General features: G+C 48.1%; 1 pseudogene; it reads left to right on the plus strand.

The window, feature by feature from the left end:
- Window positions 1–6,456: 6,456 nt before the first annotated feature.
- On the plus strand, window positions 6,457–7,557 carry LOC125105173 (5'-AMP-activated protein kinase subunit gamma-1-like; annotated as a pseudogene).
- The last annotated feature ends 19,438 nt before the right edge of the window (window positions 7,558–26,995 follow it).

A 26,995-nucleotide genomic window follows, 5' to 3' on the forward strand; every position in this document is an offset into this window, starting at 1 on the left:
CAGCACCAGAAACACTAATAGGAATGCAGTCCAGGGACTCTCGTGCGAATGAGTAAGTTCCTACTGTCTTCTTTCAAGATTGAAATGCCTGAGAGAGAGAGCACCTACGCAGCCTTGCATGGATCAGGTTCCTACCTGCTCCCCAGGACTCCTGCATCTGCAATCCCAGTTTGACTAGGAAAAACTGAAGCCGTGCTGGCCTAAGATGGGGCCGTTGATGCCGACAGGTGTCCCGTACACCTGCAGAAGTCTCGGTCGGGTGGGCCAGCTCTGGGAAAGTGAAAATCCCAAAGTGTTTATCCGTCTGTGGGGTTAGAAGTGCAGAGTAGAGGGAGAAGGGACGGATCCCCCTCGCAGGTGGGGGAAAGCAGGTGTCGTGCTCTCTGGGTGACACTGTCTTCTGTCCTTATGACAACCCAGCGAGCAGAGTACTCACATTTACCCCTTTTACAGAGGAGGAAAGCCAGCTTCAACGCAGTCAAGGGATTTCCCTAAGACCACACAGGAGTAGAGAAAGGAGGAGGGTGGAAGCCAGAGAAACAGCTCTCCTGCCCAGGTCCTGGATGCAGAAGTCCAAGAGCAAATGCACAAACCGAGGTGTGGATTCTCCCCCACAGCCTCCTGGTCTACCCCTCAGGCTGCCGGGAACTTGTTTCTGGGTAAGACTTCTTCTCAAAGAACAGAAGCCCTTCTGCCGCTAAATGCACAATAAACAAAATGTTTTTCCAAACCTCCAGTGTAGGTGAATAGACCAGAGATTTCCAGATTCTAGCCCGTGAAGACATGGGAGGCATCGCCGATGGAGTCGACAGTGTATGGCTGAAAGGTACGTGTAGAAGCACTTCTCGGACAGTAAAGACATTAACAGAAAATGGTTCCAGCGAGCATTTAATGCCATCGTGGCAGAAGAAAAAAAAATTCTGTGATTGGTTAAACTTCCATGTTAATTCCTTCCAGTTTGGTCATTGCTACAGTAAAGTCATCAGGCTTAGTCAGCTTCCGGTCCAGGGCATGTGATACATTTGTATCATTTAAAGTTGAAACTTTTCAAGACAGAGTCAAAATTAGAGCCTGTTTTAATAAAAAGCCTGAAAATTATTACATGTCATCTTGATGCTTTATACTATATATTTAATGTTTTAGTTCTTATATCAATTATTGGTATGAAGTGTTATTTTATTTGGCACTTTTCTTCAACTCAATGCACCCAAACTATATTCTTTAGTCCTCGTATTAATTGGAAATATCCCACCATATCTGATTCTCTGTGCAAGAGCTATGCTCTCTTAACAGTGACAGTATTCAATTTAAAAGTCTCTACTATATGATTGCACAGACTGTAATTTGTGCCCAAAAGCTTTTGTTAATATTTCTACAAGCCGTGATTCTTTTATGTGGGTTCCATTGTACCACAGATCTCTAAAACCTGAAGTGTGCGTCCTCGTCTCCCTCTCTTTACTAAACAATTCCGCTTTCAGAGTTACTGTTTCTCACTTTGGGTGACCCGGAGTGGTCCACACACAGCCTCAGGGGGAAGGGGGATGGAGAACCACAGATCTGTGACCTTCGCATTTTCCTTCTGGACTCTCCGTGACCATTAGAGGACACATGAATGAGGACCAGGGACCCAGGCCCGAGAAAACCATCCCCATGGCTACACTCCCGGGGCCTCAGTCATTTCCACTGTAGAATGGGGATAATGACTCTCAACTACACGGTTAAGAAAAATGTTAATGTACGTCTGCAGGATTCTTCACAGGGGACAAGGCAATGTGTCCTGCTCATTCTTTTTCGAAGGATCTGGTAATCCTCAGTGGGGGAGAGGAGAGGTAGCTAAGAACATAGGTTCCCCTCCGCCTCCACCGTTAACAGCATCTGACTTCGGGGGAGTTACGTAGCTGTTCTGCACCTCCCCTTCTGCATCTCTGAAAGGATGATAATGATGAACACATTTTGTTAGAGGGGGTCTGCAGTTCTGAAACCGACACCCCCTCTCTGGGTCGCCATGCCCCCAAATGTAGCAGAACTGCCATATCCCTCCAGTAACAACAACTTGAAGTGCTTATGCCTCTTTGGGCTGAGGAAGTCTCTTTTAGATGCAGATACAATTATGTTTGATGAAGATAATTGAGATGGAGCATGAGAGATGGAACATTTGTTTCTTAAACTTGTTTATAACCAAGTGAGAATGGAGTTTTGCTACCTCTGATCTAAGAAATTTATGGGGGAGGGGGGAAAAAGACAAATTCTGAAAATTTTCACTATGGAAGCATCTGGTGGTCAACCTGATAGAATGAATTATAGGCACCACTCCTATAGAACAAATAGCAAAAAAAATTGATAACTATTAGTAATGAAACAAAAATGTAATTTTATAATTTGGCCAGCTGGCTTTTACAGGCTTCTGTCATTATCTTGAGAAGTAGAACATTTTTCAAATCTGAAGCTGAAAAACACAGGCTGAAATTAAATTACATGTACAATCTGGGCATCATGACTTCCAGGGACTAGTGAGGACAGGGAAGCGGTCAGAAAATCTGGTTTTGCTTCTGCTTCTGGTTCCTGACACATTCATACTTGGTGAATAATTCCAGGTAAGACACCCAAAGTCTTTAAATTCGTGCCAACCCTAATTACAGGGTCTTCGCGGGGATCAGCAGAGACCAAGAAAATGCAAGCATATTGTGAGCTACAAAGAGCTGAACTTCCTTGGGAATTTCTCATTGTCCAGGGATCCTGGCCTTCATGTTTTCTCATGTACTTAAAAGGAACCTTAATATGTGACTTCCCATTGTTCCAGATATCGAGTAAGTGCTTTGAATACATTTTCATTCTTACAACAGCCCTCCTGTTCCCCAACTTACAGGTGAGCAGACAGAGATTCAGAAAGACAAAGTAACTTGTCCAGGTTCCCACTGGTCAGTAAAAGCAGAGCTAAGACCCCAACCCAGACTTAGCTGACTCTAGAACGACTAGAAGCTATTGGTCTGTGAAGACTCCTTGAGATAGTCAACGATAGCAGAGGCCTCTTTATCAGAATTGAACATGAGGATTCCTGATGGATTTCCGAGCAGTAAAGAAGGCAAGAGCTATTATATATCTGTAAATGGTCCAACTTTCCGGCATCTTCCCAGCCTGCATGTTCCCGTCATCCTCTCCACTTTTACAGAAAGTCACTCTTACTTCCACTTGCGCTCAGGTATCGTGGGTGCTACTCTCGCTGGGTATCAAAGGGAGATTGTAACATTATGGCCTCTTAAGAATGTTCTCCCCAACCCCAGGCCTGGTCTATCATCCTGGTTTGGAATCTTCAGATCCCCAGGTGGTCCCCACGTGAGACATCTCCCACAACCACAGACTTGGCGGAGGGGGATGTAGTTGGTAAGTAGTTGGAGAGAGTCAAGAATGGTCAGACTGAATGAAGAGAAGCCGGGGAAAGCCAAGGGCCAACACAACCAGGCTTCCTCCCTAACAATGTTGTCCCCAGGCTGTCCCCATATCACATGTCCTAGAGAGGATGAAAATTACACTTCTTTCCAGTCTCTGCTCTCAGGGGGGTTTACCCTTAAGTACTAGAGGTAAGACACATAGGCAATTGCTCTTTAAATGATACAGCAGAGGGGCGCCTGCGTGGCTCAGTGGTAAGCCTCTGCCTTCGGCTCAGGTCATGATCCCAGGGTCCCGGGATCGAGCTCCACATCAGGCTCTCTGCTCAGCAGGGGAGTCTGCTTCTCCTTCTCTCTCTGCCCCTCACCCCACTAGAGTCTGGCTGTCTCTCTGTTTCTCACCCCACTGTGCTCTCTCTCAAATAAATAAAGAAAATCTTAAATAAACAAATAAGGCAGTAGATTTCCGGGTAAGTAATACAGCTAATTCCTGCAGAAGCGAGTACGTGGTTTTACAGGTGTAGTAAACAAGATGAAATCTCTTTCACACACTGATGAACAGCAGCCTCCGGGCACAGGGAGTTGATCCGACATAAATATTTATGCTTGGTTCACCATCCAGGGTAAGGATTTACAGCTGCTCTTACAGATCGGAGCAAGGTGAACGTCCATGACCATGTGCCATTCACACCACAGAAAGCAGGAGGTCGCAGCCAGGGGGAACCCAGCCTTCATAACTTTCAGTGTTGCTGATTCTTTCTCAGAACATGAGGAGTCTTTATAGGATCAAGGGGAGAGAAAAGAGGAAAGGAATCCTATTTCTAGGGGCACCTAGGTGGCTCAGACAGTTAAGTATCCCATGGGATCCCATCCCTGCGTCCTGCATCAGGCTCCCTGCTCAGTGGAGAGCCTGCTTCTCCTTCTTCCTCTGTCCACACAACTTGGGCTCTCTCTGCATCTCACTCTCTAGCAGATAAGTAAATAAAATATTTTTTCACAAAAAAATCCTATTTCTAGAATCACAGTGTTTTTCCCATCAGAATGGTTTTAGAGAATATTCTAGAATGCCTACTGGTGACTCTCATTGAACAGATGAGTAAACTGAGGCTGTGGGAGAACCAATGGCTTGTCAATGTCACACAGCTAAAGGCGAGGACTAGAACATTCTCCCTGAATTCAAGTGGCCTCGAAGCCAGCTTCTGTCAACTGAAGAGAGAGAGAAGGGAAGAAAAGAAGGAAAAAGGGGCGCCTGGGTGGCTCAGTGGGTTAAAGCCTCTGCCTTCGGGATCGAGCCCCGCATCGGGCTCTCTGCTCAGCGGGGAGCCTGCTTCCCCCACCCTCTCTGCCTGCCTCTCTGCCTACTTGTGATCGGTCAAATAAATAAATAAAATCTTAAAAAAAAAAAAAAAGAAGAAGGAAGGAAGGAAAGACAGAGGAAGGAGGGGGGGGGGGAGAAAGAAAGAGATAGAGTTCATATTTGGCCTTACCATTCTAAAGACCCGCAGCAGCGGGAGAGCCAGCCAGCCCAGGAGAGCCCCCAACCTTGAAAGCGCACTTGGAAGTCTGCACGAGCAGAGCAGACGGCACAGTATTTAGCCACTGAGATTCCAGGCTGCTCCTGCCGCTCTCACCCCTCACCTAACCCGGCAGTCATTCCTGAAGGTGGAGTGAGGACGCGTACGGTGGGCCAGGAGGCTGGGTTTCCATGTTACACGGAGGCACTGCATTCAGAAAGACCGTCCCCTGCCGCCAGGAAAGGCAGACCAGGTGCCCCCCCCCCCCGATCCCATGGAAGACAGAAGCAGAGCCGTGTGTGTCAGTGGTTACTTGCTCAACTTGGCAAGATCTTACAGGAAAGAGCCACACTCCGGAAAGACGTGGCTGGTTTATAAGCGCACATGAAAGCGAACGGAAAGATGTCAGGTACTTGCAACAGGGAGCCGAGAAAAAGACAAATTCTTCGAGACCCCACCTAGCACAAGACGGGGACTGGAAAAGGCTTTGGGCGGCAAAAACCTGGCGAAAGGTCTCAAGGGACTCGAGTCGCCCCAGGCACCTACCGCACTAAGGACGTGTCCTTCTCGAGGATGGCTTTCCACAGAAGGGAGGTAGCTGCCTGACCCGGAGTGGGTAGGGGTGGGGGAGCAAGGGAACCGGGACCAAAATCGAGGGGAGGGGACTGCTAGCACATAGCACTGAATGCAAATAAAGAAATCAGAAGTCTTCCAAGTTTTAAAGGGAATTATAAATTGCTAAAGAACCTCCATTAAAAAAAAAAAAAGAGTTCTGACTGTCACCATAATGCTAGTGCTTCAGGGGAAAGGGGCAGTAGAAGTGATACAGTTCCCAAAGAAGGCGCTGGTCTGCACACTCACTTCCCGCAAGGTCAAGGAAAAGTTTTCCAGAGGGAGCGGCCAGGGGCCACGGATGGCAAAAGGCTCTAGCAGCCCTCCCCACTCGGGTCCCCCTCCAGGACAGACTTAAGCCCTGAAGCCCCAAGGCATACCTTGTAAGCACTGAATAACCTCCCTCCTCGCCAATCTAGAGTAGTTCTAGCGACTTACTAACCTTGGGAGGATGGGAAGAGCCACTCAATCATTTCTGTAAGGCTTTATTCTCGCAGTTAACAGGATTCCAGAGAGTTCCTTCTAGAAAACTGAACCGCTGTCTCATTAAGAAATCTTTCTCCACGGCCAAGGCGGGAGGGAGGCTTCCGGAGTCCACGGCTGAGAGGGACCAGAAGCTGCTGTGTGGACAGTGAGCACTCCCGATTGCACCAGTGGGTGTGGACACGAAGTCAACACTTTCTGGTGGATAATTTAAAAGACCTTTAAAAATGCACATCCCTGGGGTGCCTGGGTGGCTCAGTGGGTTAAAGCCTCTGCCTTCGGCTTGGGTCATGATCCCAGAGTCCTGGGATCGAGCCCCCCATAAGGTTCTCTGCTCAGCAGGGAGCCTGCTTCCTCCTCTCTCTCTCTCTGCCTGCCTCCCTGCCTACTTGTGGTCTCTGTCTGTCAAATAAATAAATAAATAAAATCTTTAAAAAAAAAAATGCACATCCCTTCCCTCCGCCCCTCCCGCCCCACTATCAGAGAGCTCCCTACAGCAAGCAAACCCAGTCAGCGCCTCTTGAAATGGAGACGGTCTCTTCAGATTGCTCCCCAGCTGTGGGAACCAAGCATCCTCAAGAGAGCCCAGAATCCAACAACAGTGTGCTCTTCCTTCACGAAGTCTCCTCGCTGCTATGACCCGATTCCCACAAGCTCCGAATTGGTTCTATTTGTGACTTCCCTGCAGGCGAAGCAAGCTTTCTTTGCTTTGGTGACTAATGGAGTACGGGCTGCCCCTTCATGGGATAGTGAGAAGCAGAGTTTTGTTGGCGCGCTGACCGTCCCCAGGCCCATCAAGAGCCTGCGTCGCTACCATAAATCAGCCTCAGTACAGCTGTATGGGCTAGAAGAACACAAGACAGAAACTTGGAGATGGGTGTACCTACAGGACTCCTTCAAACCACTCGTCCGCACTCCGAATGCCAGCTCGTTTGATGCTGTCTCTGCATTAACTCAAAACAAGCCCCACAGGCCACCAGCTGCTGACCCAGAATCCGGCGACACCTTACACATGCGCACCCAAAGACGCACCCTCAAGTTCCTCATATCGTTTATCACTGAGTTCCCCAAGCCAGAGTTCACGTCCAAGTCTCCAGAAGAGCTAGAGATCGGCACCTATGCCCGCACCACCACCCCCATCTATGAGGCTCGGGGTATCTGCACAACACTGAGTCCCAGCACTGCCAGTAGCGGATGAGAAAGGGCGTGTGGTGGACGTCTGCTCCAGGTTTGATGTGATCAGTCTGGCAGCAGAAAAGACCTACGACCACCTAGATGTGTCTGTGACCAAAGCCCTGGTCACATTACTTTGAGGGAGTCCTTAAGTGCCGCCTCTGTGAGACTCTGGAACCATCATCAACAGACGGCTGGAAGCAGAAGTTCACCGACTTGTCGTGGTCGATGAGAATGACGCAGTCAAAGGGATTGTATCTCCGTCTGACATCCTGCAGGCCCTGGTGCTCACAGGAGGAGAGAAGCCCTGAGCTGGGGAAGGGGTCAGGCAGCACCAGAGGATATGCCCCCCTCACTGCCTGCCCCACGTTCTAGCAACCACGGATGAAACCTTGAGAATTGGGATTCTGTTCCCTGCTCGGGAGCTGGGGAGAATGGATTTTTAGCTGTCCGTATCCTAACACATACAGCCTTGCCCATCCTAGCCCCTGCCCTCTTAGCTGGAGCCCCCTTTCTGGGCGCATGATGGGCAGTGTGCCCCTCAGGGCAATTCTGATCTCTAAGACATCCCCAGACCTCACCCAGCCTCCGCCTCTCTCTCTGTCCTTGACTCCACCCTAAGATAATAGGACAACAAAACTCTTCCTGAAGATATTTAAATTCATCCCGTCTCATGCCGTATGAAGGAGGCTGAGTGCATCTAGTGATGTTTCTTCCCATAATGGGAGTTGGGAGGATTGTGGGGAGGAGGGTCTTTGGGTCCCTGTGCTATGTGCAAATGAAGGGAGATGGGGGTTATGTGGAGGAGGAGGGCAGCGCCATTAGCTGAGGTTATTGCTTTTCATGGCGAACCTAATTAAAATGACAGGAACCTCAAAAAAAAAAATGCACATCCCTTTTAACCCAGCCCTCCCACTTTCAGAATTGCACCTGCAGAAGATAATTGCAGATTTTTGCAAAGATGGTCCCTGAAATTTTCATCATGGAGTCAATTTCTTATCGTGCAGACTTGGATATGCAAGAAATATCAGTATCACTTTGTAACTTTTAAATTAAAATGAAGATAACGGCATCTACACCCATTTGTGCCAGGCAGGTGGGAAATCCATCTTGGCTACTTGGGGGAGATGCGTCTCCCCCAGAGTCTGCAGTCAAAGGAGTCTGGAGTCTTATGCTGATCCCAGTCTTGGCGGAGATGGAAGGTTTCTTTGTCCAAGCTGACAGAGCCTCTTCTGGTCATGCCCCCTACCTCCGAGCCTTGCTGGGGGTGGGGACGCTTGCCAAGGCTGAGAGCCCCATGCCCAATGCCAGCCCCCAGCCACCATTCCCAGTGCCCAGCCAGACACACATTCTGCCCCCACCCCCATTTATAAACCCCAGCTCCTCCCCAGACAAAACCACTTTGCATAATCCTCTCAGTAAAGTGAAATTTATCCAAACAAAAGCATCTTCACGCTAGTACCACAAAGGAGCTCAGGCTTTGGTTTCCCTTTAAAAAGGAGGAAGAGCGAAAACAGAAAACCCAGCCAGGGGAGAAGGGGCACAAAGGACCCAAAGTCCTTCACGCTCTTCTCCTCGGGGAAACAGAACGCCCAGGTGTCCTTGTCCTTCTCCTCGGGGAAACAGAAGGACAAGGTGTCCTTGTCCACTGCTCCGCACCTCGAGGACAGCCAAGCTATTGGGAAAGACGGAAGCACCTGCGACGCGAGGACATCCCGTTCCCCACAGTTTGTCCGGTGTGTGGAATGTGACTCGGGGATGAAAACGCGGATATAGAGCTTTAGTTACAGGAAAATGTTATTTTAAAAAACAGGTTTTTGTTCTGGTTTTTGTTTTTGTTTTGTTTTAAAGGGGCATGAAAGTCGAAAACCAAGTGGCAGGAAAGTGTTTAAACATCGTCTCACTTCTACAAACCCAGGGTCCGGGGGGTCGGTGTGCGGACCCAGAGCCCCCGCACACCGTGCGCGGCGCGCAGAGCTTCGCTGCGTAAAGCCCCGCGCCACGTGCCGTCGGCGTGTCCTCTGTCCTTTCGCTTGCGCGTGTGTCCGGCCGCTTTTATAACCAGAGGCTGGGTGTGCATGACCGAGCGTTTGGAAAGACGCAGGGTCCCTCCGCGGCCCCTCTCCCTTCCCTGACTGGTTAGGCTCCCGCAGCTGCCCTCAGCGCGCCAACGCAGACCTCGCAGGGACCGGGCCCGAGTCCCGCGAATCGACCTTGACAACGTTCTCCAGGGGCTCGAAAGGCCCGCCTGGTCTTCCGTTGGTCGGTTAGTACCGAGGATGGGCCTGAGGCCGGGCCTCCCGCGGCCGGAAGGGTGGGCAGGCAGAAGATCCGTCCGCCCGGAGGACCTCGGCCGCGGAGGGGTGGCTCACTTCTCCCCAAAGACCCAGCGAAGTAGGCGGGAGACGGGGCGGGGATCCGGGCACGTGCACCATAAATACGGCCTGAGCTGGAGCGTGGACTTGTGCTGAGGGTTTTACAGGAGTGTCGTGTTGGACATCTCGTGTCTCTAGGTCCCCAAATGCATGTCACTCTGCGTTAACCTGTGGCTCCTAATGGGGCCTGGATGGAACTTCACGGCCAAACCAAGGTTTCCGGAGTCCGGTCCTGGGAAATGAAGGTTGGAACGGCCCCCAGGGGCTCAGATGGACTCCCCACCAACGAGCCCCAGGGCCTTTGGGTGAGACAAAGCCTTCCGCACCCACGTCTTCCCCTGGCCTGAAGGGGTCCAGGCCGGGCGGCACCATGCCTGGCAGGCTTAGCGGCAGGAGGCCCTGACTGTGCCTGGATCTCCCAGGACCCTCGAGGGGCTGTTGCCCCTTCACCTGAGCAGGTTCTGCCCGGTTGCTATCATGTGTGCGCGCGATTTTGCATAAACTTTCATGTCATTTTTTTAATGTTCTACAGCTAAAAAATGGTTTGGAAACTGGCACTTGGGTCTTGCATTGCCTTTCTCTTCTGTTTGGTGATTGTTTTTCATCAGCGGAGCAGCCGCCAGAGAAACTCAATACAGGCGGGGGTGGGGGGGCCCCCTGGGCCGGGCAGTGAGGCCACCCAAGACCCTGCTGGGCGGTCAGCCCCGTGAGGCGCCATCAACTGTCTCTTTAGGAAGGTTGGCACCTGCTGTTTGGGTGTTAAACATGGATTCCTCAGAAGGGCAGCGAAAAATAAGACTGGAGAGGGGGAGAGATGGGGGGAGAGGCAGGAAGGAGCCAGCGAGCCTGAGGTCTTTGACAATGAGAACGCTGGGCTGTATCATGACTTCTGTGGGTCCCTTCCACCGTAAAGAGGTCTTAAAAATTACATTTTACAACTGCACTGATATAAAGACAAATATAATCTAGCTTCGATTATAGTCGTTGCCTTTATTCTAAGTTTAAGTGAAAGTAAGACATTTCCAAGAAGCATCACGGGGCCTGGACACTGTGCCTACTCCTGCCGGATGGAGGCAGCGACCCCCAGCCCACCCACTTCTGCCCCGAATCCACAGCTGGCTCCTTCTGGAACAGGCTCGTTCCTGCTCTGACCTCAAGCTTGGTGCAAATGGCATGAAAGAGGGATGTAGTTTTTAAATATCAGAGGGATGAAAAGTTAGACATGACATTCCGTAGGAATTTTTAGGGTCTCCGTGGAAGAACGTGATCACAGAAACCATAAATAAATTTGAATTAAAGTCTCCCTGTGCTTTGCCCCTCAATCCCTTCACCATCATAAAGAGAAAAGTAGCCAAATAAATAAATCATAGTTTGGAAGAAATTAGCAGATCGTTACTGTGTGATTTTGCTCGGTTTCAGCGAAGTGTGGTTGACATTCTTTCTAGGGGACCAGGCAATTAGTGCACAGCGGAGACCAGAGGCAGAGGCTCATTATAAAAATAAAATAAATGTGTGACCCGGGCACCACGAGGGAAGCAGCTCGGCCGCATATTGTCGCAGACGGGGCTTTCTTCACGCTCATTCTGTGTCTAACACGCCAAGTGAGCTAGAGGTCTCGGAAAGACGCTTTAAGAACGAGGGGTCAACCCTGGAAGATCAAAATTAAGGAGAAACCCGGCGAGAGAAAGGGACAAAGCAAGAGTGGGGAGGGATGGGGCTGCTGGACTGTCAGGGTGGACCCCGGAGCTCGGTCCCCAGGTGTGCATTATAGCGCCAAAGCGGAGTGGGGACAGTCTTCCGAAGGACAACTCCCGTGCCTCTGCTGGGGGGCGGGGGTGGCCAGGGGTGAGGAGCCTCGCCAGGGGGGTGGGGCATGGGCGGGCTTTCAGCACCACCCAAGGTCGCCCGCTGAACTTGGACAGGTCACCTCCGCTCCCAGCACCTCTGTTTCCAAACCCGTAAAATTCAAGTCAAATAACGGCCTGCTTTCCAGGGTCGTCATGGAGATAAGGTGATAGCATGTGTGGACACCACGTACTGAGAAGACGAACTCACCGACGGTTTGCCGTTACTGGTGTCATGAATCTTACTACATCCCCGGTTGGGCTTTTCAGGCAGCTCCGGGGAGACCATGGTGACCCCGTGTGGCAGGGTTCAGTTTTGGCTCTGAGGGGCTCCCTCTGAAAAGCTGTGTTTTTAAGATTTGGGGGATTCAAAGGAGAATGGGATTGTTGAGGACCCATTAGGTTTAATCATTGTTTTGTCCCTGTCTCTCTCTCTGTCACATACACACACACACACACACGAGCAGACACGCACACACACACATGCATAAGAACACGTGCACACACATACGTGTGCACGCACACACAAGTACACACGTGCACACACACACGCATACACAGGTTCACACCCCCCCGCCCATATTGAGTTTCTCCACTGCTGCTTCACACACTCATACAGGGGCACACGCACACACGTGCACACACATAAGCGCGCACATGCACAACTACCCCGTGCCAGTTCTTTGCTTCGGTCAGAAACACAACCTCCCGTAGCCCCTATGTGGATGCGGGTATAGCCACCCAGGGCCGACTGTCCCTGTTCTGGAACGCTTCCCAGGACCCCGACCTTCCGTGCTGACCCCCATGTCCACCAGCTCCGCGCCTTCCCCCTCTCCTGAGGCCCCTCCAGCCTGCTCTGGGCTCCGGAGCAGTGACTCCGTGCACACATGAGTAAGACGAGACCAGAGACCTCGATCAGCAGAGGGCAGGCATGCAGCTGGGCGGGACAGGGGCGCTCTGAACCATCCTCAGGACCCTGTGATGGGCCGCCCTGGTACCCGAGTTACTGCTGCCCCCCTACACTTCTAACCCCTGCACCCACCCCGGGAGCTGCAAGGAGATAAGGCAGCGTTTGGCGGGTCTCTCTGCCACCGTCCCTCCGACACCTGCCTCCTAGGTGCCAACCTGCGGGGGCTCCCACAAGTTTACAGCTAGACGTTTCATTTCGTCTTAGAAACACACAACGTATTTCTTGTTTTTAAGTGAGCCACCTTCCTACCTTTCCCTCCATCGCCTGCCCGGGGCTCGCCTTGACTCTGCTCTAACACACTCTGTCGTCGTGAGGCTCACCCTGAAACCCGTGAGAAAGCCGACCGCATGCTTGCTGTGTGCTAGCAGGTGCGAAGCGTGTTCCAGGCATCGCCTTTCTCATGGCCTTTACCAGTGATGAACACCAGGCTCCGAGAGGCCACGTTACTTGCCCCGTGTCACACAGCAGGTGTTATTTTACCCAAAACTCCAGGCCGCCCGATGCCAGAGCCCATGCCAGGCAGCACCAACCCCCTGCTGGTTGGTAAGACTCAAGGCGGGAAACGTAGGCACAGGTGAGCTGTTGAGGAAGTCCATAAATAAAGCACACGCAGGGGTAATTTCAATAGTTAAATGAAGGTGTATTGTGATAGGACTGACTGACACACGGTTTAGGGCAGACCAGCCTCGGAGAGCCCCGGCAAACTGCGTGCTCGTACGGACTCTGGGCGCAAGCCATGCGGCAGGCTTGGCTCCCGCACTGAGCCCGATGGAGTCTTCAGTCTGGAAGTGACCGGATGGACCCACCGCTGTAAAGGCCATGGCGTCAGATAAAGGTCGGTGTGCTGGGTCAAACTCGGGATGTGGGAGAACTCTGAGAACCAGAGTCATCCAAACCCTCCGTTCCCAACAACTATCTCAGGAGGGGCCAAGGGACCAGTCCATCCCTGGGGCTCCCATCTATCAACGTGCTCCCAAGACTTTTCAACCAGTCTTTAAAAAGTCTGCGTTTGTCCTCCTTCAAGGGCATGGCTATAAGAACCCCTCCCTCTGTTCCCCCAATTTTTTTCTATGGAACACGGACCCCGGCTAACCTCAGACCCCTGGCTCCAGGGTTGGCCATGGCCTCCATGGTCTTGGCTCAGGTCTCTCCCGCCTTTGGGAGGGAGGCGTCCCCTCTGCTCTGAATGTCAGGGATTGTCCATTGCAGCTGGACATGGCTTCCCCACAGCATCTTGGGACAGACGCGAGCTCTCGTATACGGTCCCCCACTGGCTCCCGTCTGTGGACCACACTTGGAGTCAGAGATCCTGGGCTCCGGGCCCTGGCGCTGCCCCAGAGGCAGGGATCCCAGCCACCCTCTGTCCTCAGTTTCCATCTGTGTGGCCCGGGAGCTCAAGGAAACGACCACACTGTTCCAGCTGCCGCAGTGCCCTGCAGAGCTCCGGGGCTCCGAGGGACTCCCCCCCGCTCCCCACCCTTCTGGATGGGTTTTTACTGCTTCTGATTTCATTTGAAGGAAGGTCTCTACCACGCTGAAGAGTCTGAAGGCCACTGGGCCATATGGCCACGCACGTCCCTTCCAGCTGTGGCTGCCCGTCACTCTGCGTCAACTCCCTCCGATCAGTAATGGCTCGCACCAGGTGTGGGGGCCCCGAGGGTACAGGCCGGCTCGTACAGATTTCCCTCTGGCCCTCCGCCAGGAGCCCGACACAACCCTGCAGGGGCCAGCCCCGAGGGACACTCCGGCCAGCGGTCCAGATGGGGGAGAACGGCTGGCCAGATGCTGGCCGCAATTTCATGGTCCTGGTGGCTCCTCCTTACCCCTCTCCACTCCAGGCAGCCAGGCCAGGCAGCCAAGGCCAACTTCCTCATGGCCTGTGGAGCCCCGGCAAAGCTCAAGAAGCCAGGAGGCTCCCTGCGGTGGCCAGAAATAGCCACTGCAGCCCAGGGACAGTGCGGGCAGCTCGCCACTGCAGCCTCACAGGGCCTGACAGCTCTAGGAACGCTTTCACCACAGCCAGACTCACTCCCCATGTTCCTCAGCCTGGTTCAGGCTGGAAGCCTGGCTGAGGACAGGGGCACCTGCTGGTGGCTTCTCTCCAGTGGGCCGGGGGGAGGCTCAGAATCCGATTCTACTTGCTCGTCTGCTAGGCCTCAGGCAGACCCGTATTCCCGTGAGATGCATTTGAACCTTGGTTCTCTGGCTTTCACTCAGTCTCTCCACGTTCTGTTCCCTCCTCTGTCAAGTGGAGGGCAGGATGCCCACCTCACCGGGCTGCTTTAGGGTCCCTGAGCCACTGCAGGAGCCTGACATGATGCCTGCACATGACATTGCTTTCTTATCACACTGTTAATGAGATGTGCACCCATTACAAAACGCCGTCTCTTGTCACGTGCATGCTTGGGCAGCATCTACCATTGAAAGGTTTATCACAGAATTCGGGGGACCTCACGACCCAGTCCACCTACAATTCCACGTCTGTCCCTTATGAGCCAAAGAACCTTGATCAGTCTCCAAAAGGAAGGAACTGGGGTAGCTCAAGTGTTCTCAAACTTCAGCAGGTGTCGGCTTTAAAGCATGGATTTCTGGGCCCCGCCACAGAACTTTTCATTCAGAAGGTCTGGGCTGGAGCCCGGGAATCTGCCTTTCTGAGACGTTCCCAGCAGATGCTGCTGGTCGACGCTGTACTTTAATTACCGACTCTTCGTATCCTTTCCAATTCAAATGTTTTATATTTTATGTATTTATAGTTCCTCTAGTTGTGTTTTAAATATCTCTATTTTATGCTTTCTTAGAATTTTATATTCTAAGTCCATCTGGGGTCTTGACCAAGGTGGGTTTTCCAGGAAGGTACGATAATACAATGGTGAGGAGCTCACAGTGGGAGTTCAACAGCTTTCGGAATTCGGGCAACTTATAAAATTATGTATGTGAGCCCATGGGAAATGGACTCACCTTCTTGCTACAGTTTTCTAATCTGTAACATGGGGATAATAATAGTACCCTACCGTACACAACTTGTGGTGGAGACCAGTGGTTGTCCTCTTGGGCCCCCACAACAGGATATACGTTTTGTGCCCCACCCCACAATATGGATCATAAGTGGCCAAAGCCAGTTACATTCTCTTTTGCCAGAAACTGCTGGGGAGGAAGGGCACAGGATGCAATTCTACAAAGAGAGAGTCTGCTGGGGACTTCTAGGGAAGAGGTTCATCCCCAAACAGTGATGAGAACTTCTCAAACGGAAGTTCTATTTCCCTGTCCCTTTTCTCTTCTTTCTTGCCTGGGATGCTGTCCTGTGGAGATATATGCTGGCGCTGCAGCAGCCACTCTGCAGTCAAGAGACCATCCACCCCCGACTCAAGTGAAGTTGGCAGAATGGAAAGACAGAGAGGACTCAGGTTCTTGGGGGGATCTTTTAGCTACTGAGCCAAACTGGGTGCATTAATTTCCAGATTCTTGTTCATAATAGGCCACGGTGACGAGCACTTACTACGTTTACTATATGGCAGCTATGATGTTCTATCAGATAATACATCTGAGGCACATTTTTGCACGGTGCCTGATCATAGTATATACTCAGTAAATATTGCTTCTGGGAAATGATTTTTAAAAATCCCAATTTTTTCCTGTGGGTAATATCCTCTTTCATTTTCAGTAAAATTTCTAGGTGAAGGGAGCGTATTTTGGGAGACAGTGTATATTCACCCAGTGCCCACTCTCTGTCACTTTGGCCCTTGAGGACATTATACAAGATGGGTACCAAGTCCCGTCCTTATGGATATTGCACTCGAATGAGGGAAACAAACCAATATTTGGGGGGAGTTGAGTTCTATAATTTATTGTGCACAGTCTAAGAGAAGCAGTGTAGACATTTTTAAATTTTGATTTATAAACAAAAGTAATATAGGTGAGGGGCTTAAAAACTTTAACACTGTGGAAAAACATAAAATGGAAAATATGAGTGCTTTGCTGCTACACTTCTTTGCCAAGGATCACCACTGTTTACAATTTCTTACACATCTGATCAGGAAAAGAATGATGCATGTGCTAACATTTCAGCCTACAGATGTTTAAGAGTTTTATTGAGATCTAATTCACATGCTCCACAATTCACCCATTTAAAATGTACAGTTCAAAATATACTCATGGAACTGTGCAACTTAGGCTGCAATCTTAGGACAATTCCATTGCCTCCCCCCAAGAAAACCCATACCCATCACCCTCCCCACAGCCCCCGGCAAACCCTAATCTCCATTCTGTCTCTGTGGACATGCCCAATACGGACCTTTCCTGTAAACGGACCCACCCACTATGAGGCCTTCTGTGTCTGGCGGCTTTCTCTGGGCGTGTTCTCAGGGTCCATCCCGCTCATGGCACGCACCTGTGCTGCATCCACTTCTTGTTGCTGAATGATACTCCAGGTCATGTACATTTGGAATATTTCCATCTGGGGCAGTTACGAATAATTCCATAACAAACATTCAAACCCACAAGCTTTTTAAAAAAAAAAAATTTTCAATATGATCTCCCTGATATGAGGGAGAGGAGATGTAACATGGGGGGTTGAGGGGGTAGGAGAAGAGTAAATGAAACAAGATGGGATTGGGAGGGAGACAAACCATAAGTGACTCTTAATCTCACAAAACAAACTGAGGGTTGATGGGGGGAGGGGTTTGGGAGGGGGGTGGGGTTATGGACATTGGGGAGGGTGTGTGCTATGGTGAGTGTTGTGAAGTGTGTAAACCTGGCGATTCACAGACCTGTACCCCTGGGGATAAAAATATATGTTTATAAAAAATAAAATTAATTAAAATTTAAAAAAAAATTTTTTTCAGAGAGGGGTTCGATTCCACTTGTCTTCCCAGTTCAGTTGTCACTTAAAATCGCTTTAGAGATCTTTACGTATCAGCACGCACAGACTTCTGGGAAGAAAAATAAGTGCATTGTAAACTGGCAAATGCAATGAAGAGGCGGGGTTCGTGTCGGGTGAGAAGCCACCTCTTCTTTTGAACAAGGGAAATTTATAGAGGAAAGAAACAGCTGGGGCAGCTGGGTGGCTCAGTTGATTAAGTGTCTGCTTTCAGTTCAGATCATGATCCCAGAGTCCTGGGTTTGAGCCCCACATCTAGGTCCCTGCTCAACAGGGAGCCTGCTTCTCCCTCTCTTGCTCCTCCTGCTTGTGCTCTCTTTGTCTCTCCCTGTCAAATACATAAATAAAGTCTTAAAAAAGAAAGAAAAAGAGAAAGAGAGGAAGGGAGGAAGGAGAGAGAGAGAGAGAAAGAAAAGAAAGAAAATGAAAAGAGAGGAAGGGAAAGGAAAGGAAGGAAAGGAAAGGAAAGGAAAGGAAAGAAAAGAAAAGAAAAAGAAAAAGAAAAAAAAACCCACTGAGAAGGAATGATTTTGCCTGCAACCAGGAAAAGTACATACAGATAAGGCTAAATGCTGTCATCACCTACCTTTGCAAATACAGCAGCTTCTCTTCATATCCCTGGCCTCATTTCTTACCAAAGAATAAACAAATAAAACAAAAAATAAAATAAAACAAAGCAAACACAAAACAAAACAAACAAAAAAGCCACTAACAATCAGTGATGGTCAGATGACATGTAATTGACAGGTGCACCCACAAGCCTCTGGCCACCCAGTCCAACAAGCCCGCGGCACAGCCATTAGAGCAGGCAGCCGTCCCTGTCCCTCCCCGTCACCCTCTGCCATCCTCCTCTCTCCCCACCCCCATCTCTCCCACTGGGTCAGCCATTAGAGCAGGCAGCCGTCCCTGTCCCTCCCCGTCACCCTCTGCCATCCTCCTCTCTCCCCACCCCCATCTCTCCCACTGGGTCCTCCATCCGTCCCCCGCATCTCACGTGCCCAGAGCTTGGGTACGGCCCGTTTTCTTCATGGACGCGACCACGGAGGTACCCCAGTGTGCTGCTCCTTCACCACAGTGCAGCCTGGGATGCTGAGCGAGGTGTCAGGTTGAGGAGGGGGGATAAGAAGTGGGAGGGGATCCCCCCATTCCCCCCGTGTTATCTGTTAGGAAGGTAACTGACAGGGCAGCCTGCCCACCCTCGGGCAAACCTCATGCAAGACAGCGCCGGCTCCTCTTACTGCCTACTTTGGCACCCGTCGCTCTGTTTTTCCTAAGTTGGAATCGGTTGCTATATTTGTAGGAATTCATTACTGAACTATTCCACCTGGTGACCCAATCAGAATGGCAGCAGAGGAAGGCTGACTATACAAACCCATCTGTCCTCATTAATCTGGGTAATGATGTGCAGAGCCCCAGCCCGTTACCCTGTAAGTCGGCGCGAGGGTCCCTGTGCAGGTGACAGCGTTGGGTGATGTGGCTGCACAGTGCCGCCCTCTTTGATCCACAGGAGCCACAGCAGAGACGATGACAGCCCGGGGTCCAAACACAGCCAAGCAGACAAATCATTAGCTGGTGTCACAGGGGACGAGACCAGTTCCTGTCGAAATTCAAGTTCGCCCCCATCTCCAAACACACAGGGGCTGCAGTGCTCCTTCCCCTCCTCCACCATTGCCACCTACCACCCTCTCCTAGACTTGAAAAAAAAAAATCATGTAGCTTTTTAAAAAATGCTGTTTTAGAGCATCATGGGTGCTTGGAAATAAAAAGTACAGATGCAAGTGCTGCAGACCTTGTCGTCACCCTCACTGACCGGCCCCTATCCAGAATCTAAATCCCGAAAGTGTCCCATGGGCTGACATGGCTCAGGTCTAGCTTACTCGCACACCCGCCCTGTGCTTGCTTATCATCCCAATGCCCAAGATGTTCCCTGCACAGCCCTCTGGCACCACCTGATCTGACACTCCGTCCACCACCAGCCCAGACCTGGTATGGAGAGGGGCAGGCAAATCCAGATGGTTTTGACGAAGGCAACCGTTCATCTGGAATAAGGATTCATGCTAACATCTGAAAGTCCAGATGCCCGACACACTCTGCACTTGGAGGTCCCATGGGTCACTGACTCCAGTTGTCTAGAACTGAACTCATTCCTTCCCTCCCATCATCCGAATGAAGTTCTCCTCCCTTTACATTCTGGCACCATTCTCCTCTCAGCTCATTTTCTCAGAAGTGGGGCATCCCACTCTCCTTCTCCCTTTCCTGTAAGAAAAGCCACTGGAGGAGCTTCCAAGCTGTGACAGTCATCTGGCAACTTCCTTCCCTGTATCAATCCCTACCAAGTCCTGCCCTTCATCTATCAAATTAGGCCACATACTTTTTTTCTTGCACACACGATTAATTACTGCTCTCTCCAGCCTCCAGTACAATAAACCAAAACAATTAAAACAAGAAATAAGGTATTAAAATACATTAATATTGGAAAGGAAGAGAAAGAAGTCGTGGTTCCCATATGATGGGATTGCTTACGCTAAACCAAAGCCAGCCCCTGAGCCATTACACTAGTAACAGTGTTCAGTAATACACCAGACACAGGACAAAGAAACAAAAAATTCCCTATCTGTCCCATAAACAGGCAATAGTCAAGTAGGAGACTGAACAAAGACATTGCCTCTCCAACAGCAGCAAAAATATAAATATTTAGCAATTAAAATCAAACAAGAAGAACTGAAGACTCAGATGAAAACTGCAACACTTTGAAGAAACAAAGAATGCTACATGGTTCTTAGGTAGGAGGAGGTGGTGTAAATATGATCATTTATTCCCTAAATGAATCCATGAGTTCAATATAATCCCAATAAAAATCACCACGAAAATTTATTATAGAATTGGGTTATTCGACAATTGTGCAAAAGGCCGTATACATCTAAAATTCAGAGCGAAGAATAAATATGGATGAATAATGAAGAAAGTCCTGAAAATAAGAACAATTTGGCAGGAGTAATTCTATTAGAATTTGAAATACGTTGTAAAGTTAGAGGAATGTGTGTCTTTTTGTGTCAGCAGCAAAAGACAAAGAGATTAGCGGAACGAAATGATGACTACAGGGACGCAACAACATAGGAACTAAGTTTATGACATTTACTGGAGAACGAAGGGGTTAGAGATGGCAGATGAAACCATCAATGCCATATGGAAAAGCATACGGATTCAACCTTACCTCATACTACACATAAGACTAAAGATAGAGCAAAAAGCAAGGCTCTGGGGGCGCCTGGGTGGCTCAGTGGGTTGGGCCGCTGCCTTCGGCTCAGGTCATGATCTCAGGGTCCTGGGATCGAGCCCCGCATCGGGCTCTCTGCTCAGCGGGGAGCCTGCTTCCTCCTCTCTCTCTGCCTGCCTCTCTGCCTCCTTGTGATCTCTCTCTGTCAAATAAATAAATAAAATCTTAAAAAAAAAAATCAAGTCTCTGAAAGAAAAGATACAAGAATATTTGTGTACTCTTAGGATGGGGAAAGCCTTCTTCAGAAGACAAAGAAATCCGTAAACCATAACATGTAAGACGAATTTAGCCACTGTAAAAATTAAAACTTCATATTAAAAAACACAGCTCGCAAAGTTACAAGATACTTTACATACCGGAAGAAGAAAGGTTGCAACAGGAGAACGTAGGGGGCATGGTATGAGCTAAGCTGAGGCAGACCATGGAGGTCCTCAAAGGCCATGTTGTGGAATTCTCACCAAGGAGCATTGGACGACCAATTCAACTGGACACAAAGGGTTACATGCCAGATGTTGACATGCCTGGGATTTGCATTCAGAAAGATCATTCTGCCACAGGATGGAGAGGGGTTGGGAGCTCAGCTGCAGTGGATGTGGGCAGAACAATTACCCGGCAGTCCAGGCACGAGGTGATGACCAGGGTTGGCATGGAAGTAGACAGGAGTGGATCCACTGGAGAGGCATTCAAGAGCCAGAGGACTGCCTCATGGAAATGGACTGCCATGGGCTCGGAGGTGAGGGAGACAAGAGTGTCAGGAACTACTGGTAGGTGTTGAGCTTGTTTAGCTGAACGGTGGTGGGTCCTACAGCGAGACAGGAGACAAGAAGATGCCTGGAAGGAGAGCCAGAGGTTCAGTTTTGCACGAGTTAGATGAGGATAGGTTTGAGACCTCAGTGCCAAGCATCTGTATCCCACAGGTCCCGGTTCCCAGGGCAACAGTATGGAGATGAGAGGATGCGGGATCTGGTGGGCACAGGGGGCAGTGGATGCTAACAGCAGGAGTGGGGCACTCTTGTTCCCCCACATGGAGATACTTGGTATCACTCTGACTGAATCCGTGGAGAGTCTTGGGTCCTAGGGGAGTCTGGGGTCAGGACAGGCTACCCAGACCCCAGGTGTTGTCAGCACAGAAACCATGACAGTGGGATTCCCAGTAAACGATTCATTCTTCCTGCTCACAACTCCCAGATTTTGTCTAATACACTTGTGTTATTTCATTAGGAGGTTAAAAAATCAGAATAGGTTAATTTTTTAAAAATAAGCCTTTCAGAGAAAGAAAAATGGGAAAGTGAAGATGGTAGATGATTATTTTTCTTTTTGATTCTCCTAACGCTTACAATGTTCTTTTTTAATTTAATTTAATTTTTTCAGTGTTCCAAGATTCCTTGTCTATGCACCACGCCCAGTGCTCCATGCAATCCGTGCCCTCCTTAATACCACCACCAGGCTCTCCCAGCCCTCCTTCCCCAAGCCCTCCAAAACCCTCAGTTTGTTTCTCAGAGCCCACAGTCAATGTTTTGAAGAATGGTAACCTTTAAGAGGAAACGCAGTGGAGGCCACCAGAGCCTCCGGGCGTGGGGCCTGGGTGATTCTGCAGGGACAGGAGTGGGGGAGGGAGAAAGCCCCAGCAGGGACAGGACTGAAAAATCCCACTAACACACACTTTTAAAACTGGTGACAAACTATAGGGGGTTTCTCACCTCAAAGTAAGTGAGAATGCCATTTCCTGACAAAAATATCTTCCAAAAAAAAAAAAAAAAATTGTCATGTTGCTCCTGTTCTGGTTACCAGAATCACCCAGTGCAGTTTCCAGCTTGGAGCCTTCCATAGTTAAACTTAACAAAGTCATGGAGATTAAGTAAAATTCTTCCTTTCCAATGCCAATTTTTTTTTTTTTTACCTGTACCTAGTAATATAAATGCTCAAAAAATACTTGTTACTGGCTGACTAACTCTGATTTTGTAGGCGCTGTAGGATTGGACCAGAAATGCCCCAATACTTCCTCGAGTGCACCCAGGGTGACTGGGCCGGTGAAGGCCGCCCCAGGTCAGTTCTGCGAGCACCAGATTCCCTCCAGGTAGAGATTTGTGCCTTTTGAGCCTTTCCAACCCTTCCTTGTGCCTCTGAAATGCCTCTGGCTGGGGCTCTGAGCTTCACTGCCGGGTGTGAGCGAGCAGATTCTCTGACATCTGCTTCCTGAGTGTGAGTCTGGTGCCTCATTTCCATCTCCAGCAGTCTAAAATTAGATGACATCACTGGGAAGGCATTCATCCCAAGAAAAACCAGCCAGCCGGCAACACGGACTCCACTCCAGCTACCGTTCTTGGAGACAGCATCCGACCTGGACGGAAGGAGGGGAGGGGTGAGACTCGCCCTGGGAGCTGGAGAACGTAGGTGGTGGAGGGTACCACCTTTCTCCAGAAGGCAGATCGGGACCTTTGTCATGAGGAAGTTCCCTTCCACCTCCGCAGAGCCCGAGTCCTGTCACATTTGGGTGTAGAGACCCTAATGTTCACAACAGAGCAAAATACAAAATCTGAAACTGCGTTCGTACCTTCTCTCTAATTAGAAATTGCAAGAAAGCAGCCCATTATGACACCATCAGAAGCATCCTTTCTCTGACCCACATAAACAATACGTACAGATATGTGTCTATATATTCATGTGCAGGTCTAGCCATGGATATAAACATATATCAACAGACTAAAGAAACCAGTCTCATTTGCTTTTTTCTCTCTAATCAAGATGCATTTTTTGAAGCCTGCATTCAATTCCAATTAAGGGATGCTTTTAGACCTTTTATAGAGGAACAACTATATTTAACACCACCATTCCCTCTAAATAGTAATTGGATTTTACAAGGTATGAAGCTTTTAAATGTACCTTGAGTCTCAAAACCTTTCTCTCTGCCATTCCTGAGCCAAGTTGGCTGGGCTCAAAGTACACATTCCCCAGCAAGAGCTTCCCAGGAACCAAAGAACCTGCATTCCACCTCTGAGGGTAGAAAGCAGAACCATGCACAGAGGCTTCTGGCTCATTTTCACCTCCAAGGGAGGAAGCAATTCCTCTTAAAAAAAAAAAAAGTAATTTGAGGTAATTGGCTCACTGACTTTTTTAAGAATTCAGAATTAGGTTTTAAATATGATGACTGTAAAGAAGAGGGAGGAAAAAATATGCATTCAGAAACATGTTTTATATATATATATATATATTCTGTTGGAAAAAAACATCAGCTAGAAAAAAAGGACTTTTGCAGTATCCATTGGGATTAAGCCTGTTTTTCATCTCAGTCTGCTTTTATGGAAACAAATCAAAATTTCCCAATGCCACAAAACAATGATGCAAACCTCAAATAAGTCAGAATGAAACACTAATGTGTCAACAGGATGTGTTAACAAAATAATAATAACCCTTCAGACATCTTCTTCTCGGGAATGAAAGAGCCTGCCCTTATTACACCCTAGAAATCTGCAAGCACCCTCGTCATTTTCCTCCACATGCTATTCAAAACTGATGGACAAAAATGCACCAAAACTGGTTTACTGCAGCCTCAGAAGATGGCAGAGGAAGGAGTAGCAGGAATCTGTCTCTCCACCTAGACAACTGCATGGGCAGATTCTGTCTGAAACTCTGGAACTCTGGAATTTAATGATGTCTTGCAACTTCCAGAGGAAGGTTTAGACAGTAATATGTGGTTAATTTCTGCCAATTTCAGCTCTCGGTTCATGAGCAGTCACTCAGCTCCACCACAGCCCCATGGTGGGCAGCTATGCACCTGTTCCTGGAGCAGTTGGCTCGAAGTGTGTGTGTGAGCCAGAGTGGACAATAAGGACCTCGTCCTCTAAAAATCAGGTATCTGTGTTCTGATCACTGATTGCTACCTCTGATCACAGAGGTGCAGACATAGAAGCAGGTTGCCATTTTTATACTCCCCCCACCCAAACCAATCATTGTGGCAAGCTCCCCCCCAACACACCCCTGCAGCTGAAGTCACTTCCAGGGGATTTAAAAGGCTGGCATACTTTTTCCACATTCAGTTTTCTCTTTTCCCCCTTTAGGGACAGCAACTGCATATATAGAGGAAACACACTGTGCATGGCCAGGGAGAGGTTTAGGCTAGAAAAGACCCAAGAAGGTCTTGGGTTTATACATCGGGCTGATCCTTAGCACAAAGCTCACAACAATAAAAAAATTAAATTAAATTAAAAAGACCAAAAAACTCCAGCAAATTCTGGGGAAGAGAAAGTAATTAACTGACTTCCAGACTTAACATATTATTAGATTCAAATGTCCAGTTTTCTACAAAAGAATCAAATGGCATGCCCCCCCCCAAAAAAGAGGAAATTTTGGTCCATTCTAAGGAAAAAAATAAACCGTCAGAAACTGTTTCACAGAGAGGTGTGTGGTGGCTCAGTTGGTTAAGCATCGGACTCTTGGTTTCAGCTCAGGTCATGATCTTGGGGTCATGAGATCAAGGCCTTCTTGAGGCTCTGCACTCAGTGCAAAGCCTCCTTGAGATTCTCTCTCCTTTTCCCACCCCACCACTTATGCACACATGCACATGCTCTCTCTCTCTCTCTCTCTCTCTAAAATAAATAAAACCTAAGAAAAAAAAAAAAAGGAAACCGTTTCAGAGAAAGACCAGATGACTCACCAAGCAGACAAAGATTTTAAACAACTCTCTTAGAGAACTACAGGAAAATGTAAAAAAAAAAATGATGTGTGAACAAAATGCAAATATTAATAGAAATGGAAAATCTACAAAGAAATGAAAAGCAATTCTAGAAAAAATAGAGCTGAAAAGTACAATAGCTGAAATGAAAGACTCACTAGAGGGATTCAAAAGAATCAGTGAACTTACAACAGAAAAATTGAAATTATTGAGTCTGAGGAACAGAAAGAGAAAGGATTGGCGAAAAGTAAACAGAACCCAAGGGACCTCTGGGACACCATCAAGTGGACCAACGTATTCATTGCAGGAGTCCCAGAAGGAGATTAGAGAGAAAAGGGTAGAGAGATCATTTAAAATAATGACTAACTATGCCTTTAACACCATTAACTTCCCAAGTTTCATCAAAGACATGAATACAAAATCAAGAGCTCAGTAAATTCCAAGTAGGATGAATCAAAGAGACCCACATCGAGACATATTATAATCAACATATCAAAAGATAAAAACAAATGAAAATCTTGAAAGCACCAAGACAGAAGCAACTCATCACATACAAAGGATACTGAACAAGATTATGAGCAGATTTCTCATCAGAAATTTTGGAGGTAGATGTTTTCCAAGTGTTAAAAGGAAAAAAAACAAAAACAAAAACAAAACCTGTCAACCAGGAATCTTATCTGGCAGAACTTTCCTTCAAAAGTGAGGGAGAAATTAAGACATTCATACATAACCCCCAAACACAGAATGAGTTTGGTACCACTAGGTCTGTCCTGCAAGAAATACTAAAGGTAATTCAGCCGGTTGAAATCAAAGGACATTAGGCAGTAACTCAAAGTCAGATGAAGAAATAAAGATTTTAGCAGAGGTAACTACATGGGCAATGACAAAAACTAGTATTGTTGTAACAATGATTTGTAACTTCGGTTTTTGTTTTCTACATGATTTAAGACATTAACATATTAAACATATTATTAGTTTGTGTTTTGGGGCACAATGTATACAGATGTAACTTTATGACAACAATAATTCAAAAGGGTTGGAACGGAGCTTAGAGGAATAGAGCTTTTATATGTTATTGGAAGTTAAGCTGGTATAAATTCAAATTAGAGTGCTATAACTTTAGGATAGTAACTATACTCCCCACTGTAACCACAAAGAACATAGTTATAGAACATATACAAAAGGAAATGATAAGATAATTAAAATGTTTTCTCTATAAAAAATCAACTATGCACAAAAGAAGCCAAACATGCAGGGGGAAAAGGAGAAAAAAAGTGATAAGACATACAGAACACAAATAGAAAAATGACAAAAGTCTCTCCTTTTTAGTAATTACTTTCAGTGTAAATGGGTAAAACTCTAATCAAAAGGCAGAGATTGGCAGAATGAATGAAAAACAGCAAGATCCAATATATACTATCTATAAGATACTCATTTTAGTTCTAAAGACACAAACAGGTTGAAACTGGAAGGATAGAAAAAGATATTTCATGCAGGTCATAACCTAAAGAGAGCAGAGATAGCTGCTCTCATGACACATAATAGACTTTGAGTCAAAAAAGGTGACAAAAACAATGAAAGACATTATATATCCATAGAGGTTTCAATACAGTGAACTAATGAAACAGTTATTTACATACATAGTAACAGACCATCAAAATATTTAAAGGAAAAATGGACAGAATCAAAGGGAGAAACAGACAATTTTACAGTAACAGTTGGAGACCTCAACACCCCACTCACACTAATGGACAGAACCACCAGACAGAAGTAAGGACACAGAGGACTTACACAATGCAGTAAACCACCTATA

The sequence above is a fragment of the Lutra lutra genome, chromosome 7, assembly GCF_902655055.1.
Source record: "Lutra lutra chromosome 7, mLutLut1.2, whole genome shotgun sequence".
Classification (NCBI taxonomy): domain Eukaryota; kingdom Metazoa; phylum Chordata; class Mammalia; order Carnivora; family Mustelidae; genus Lutra; species Lutra lutra.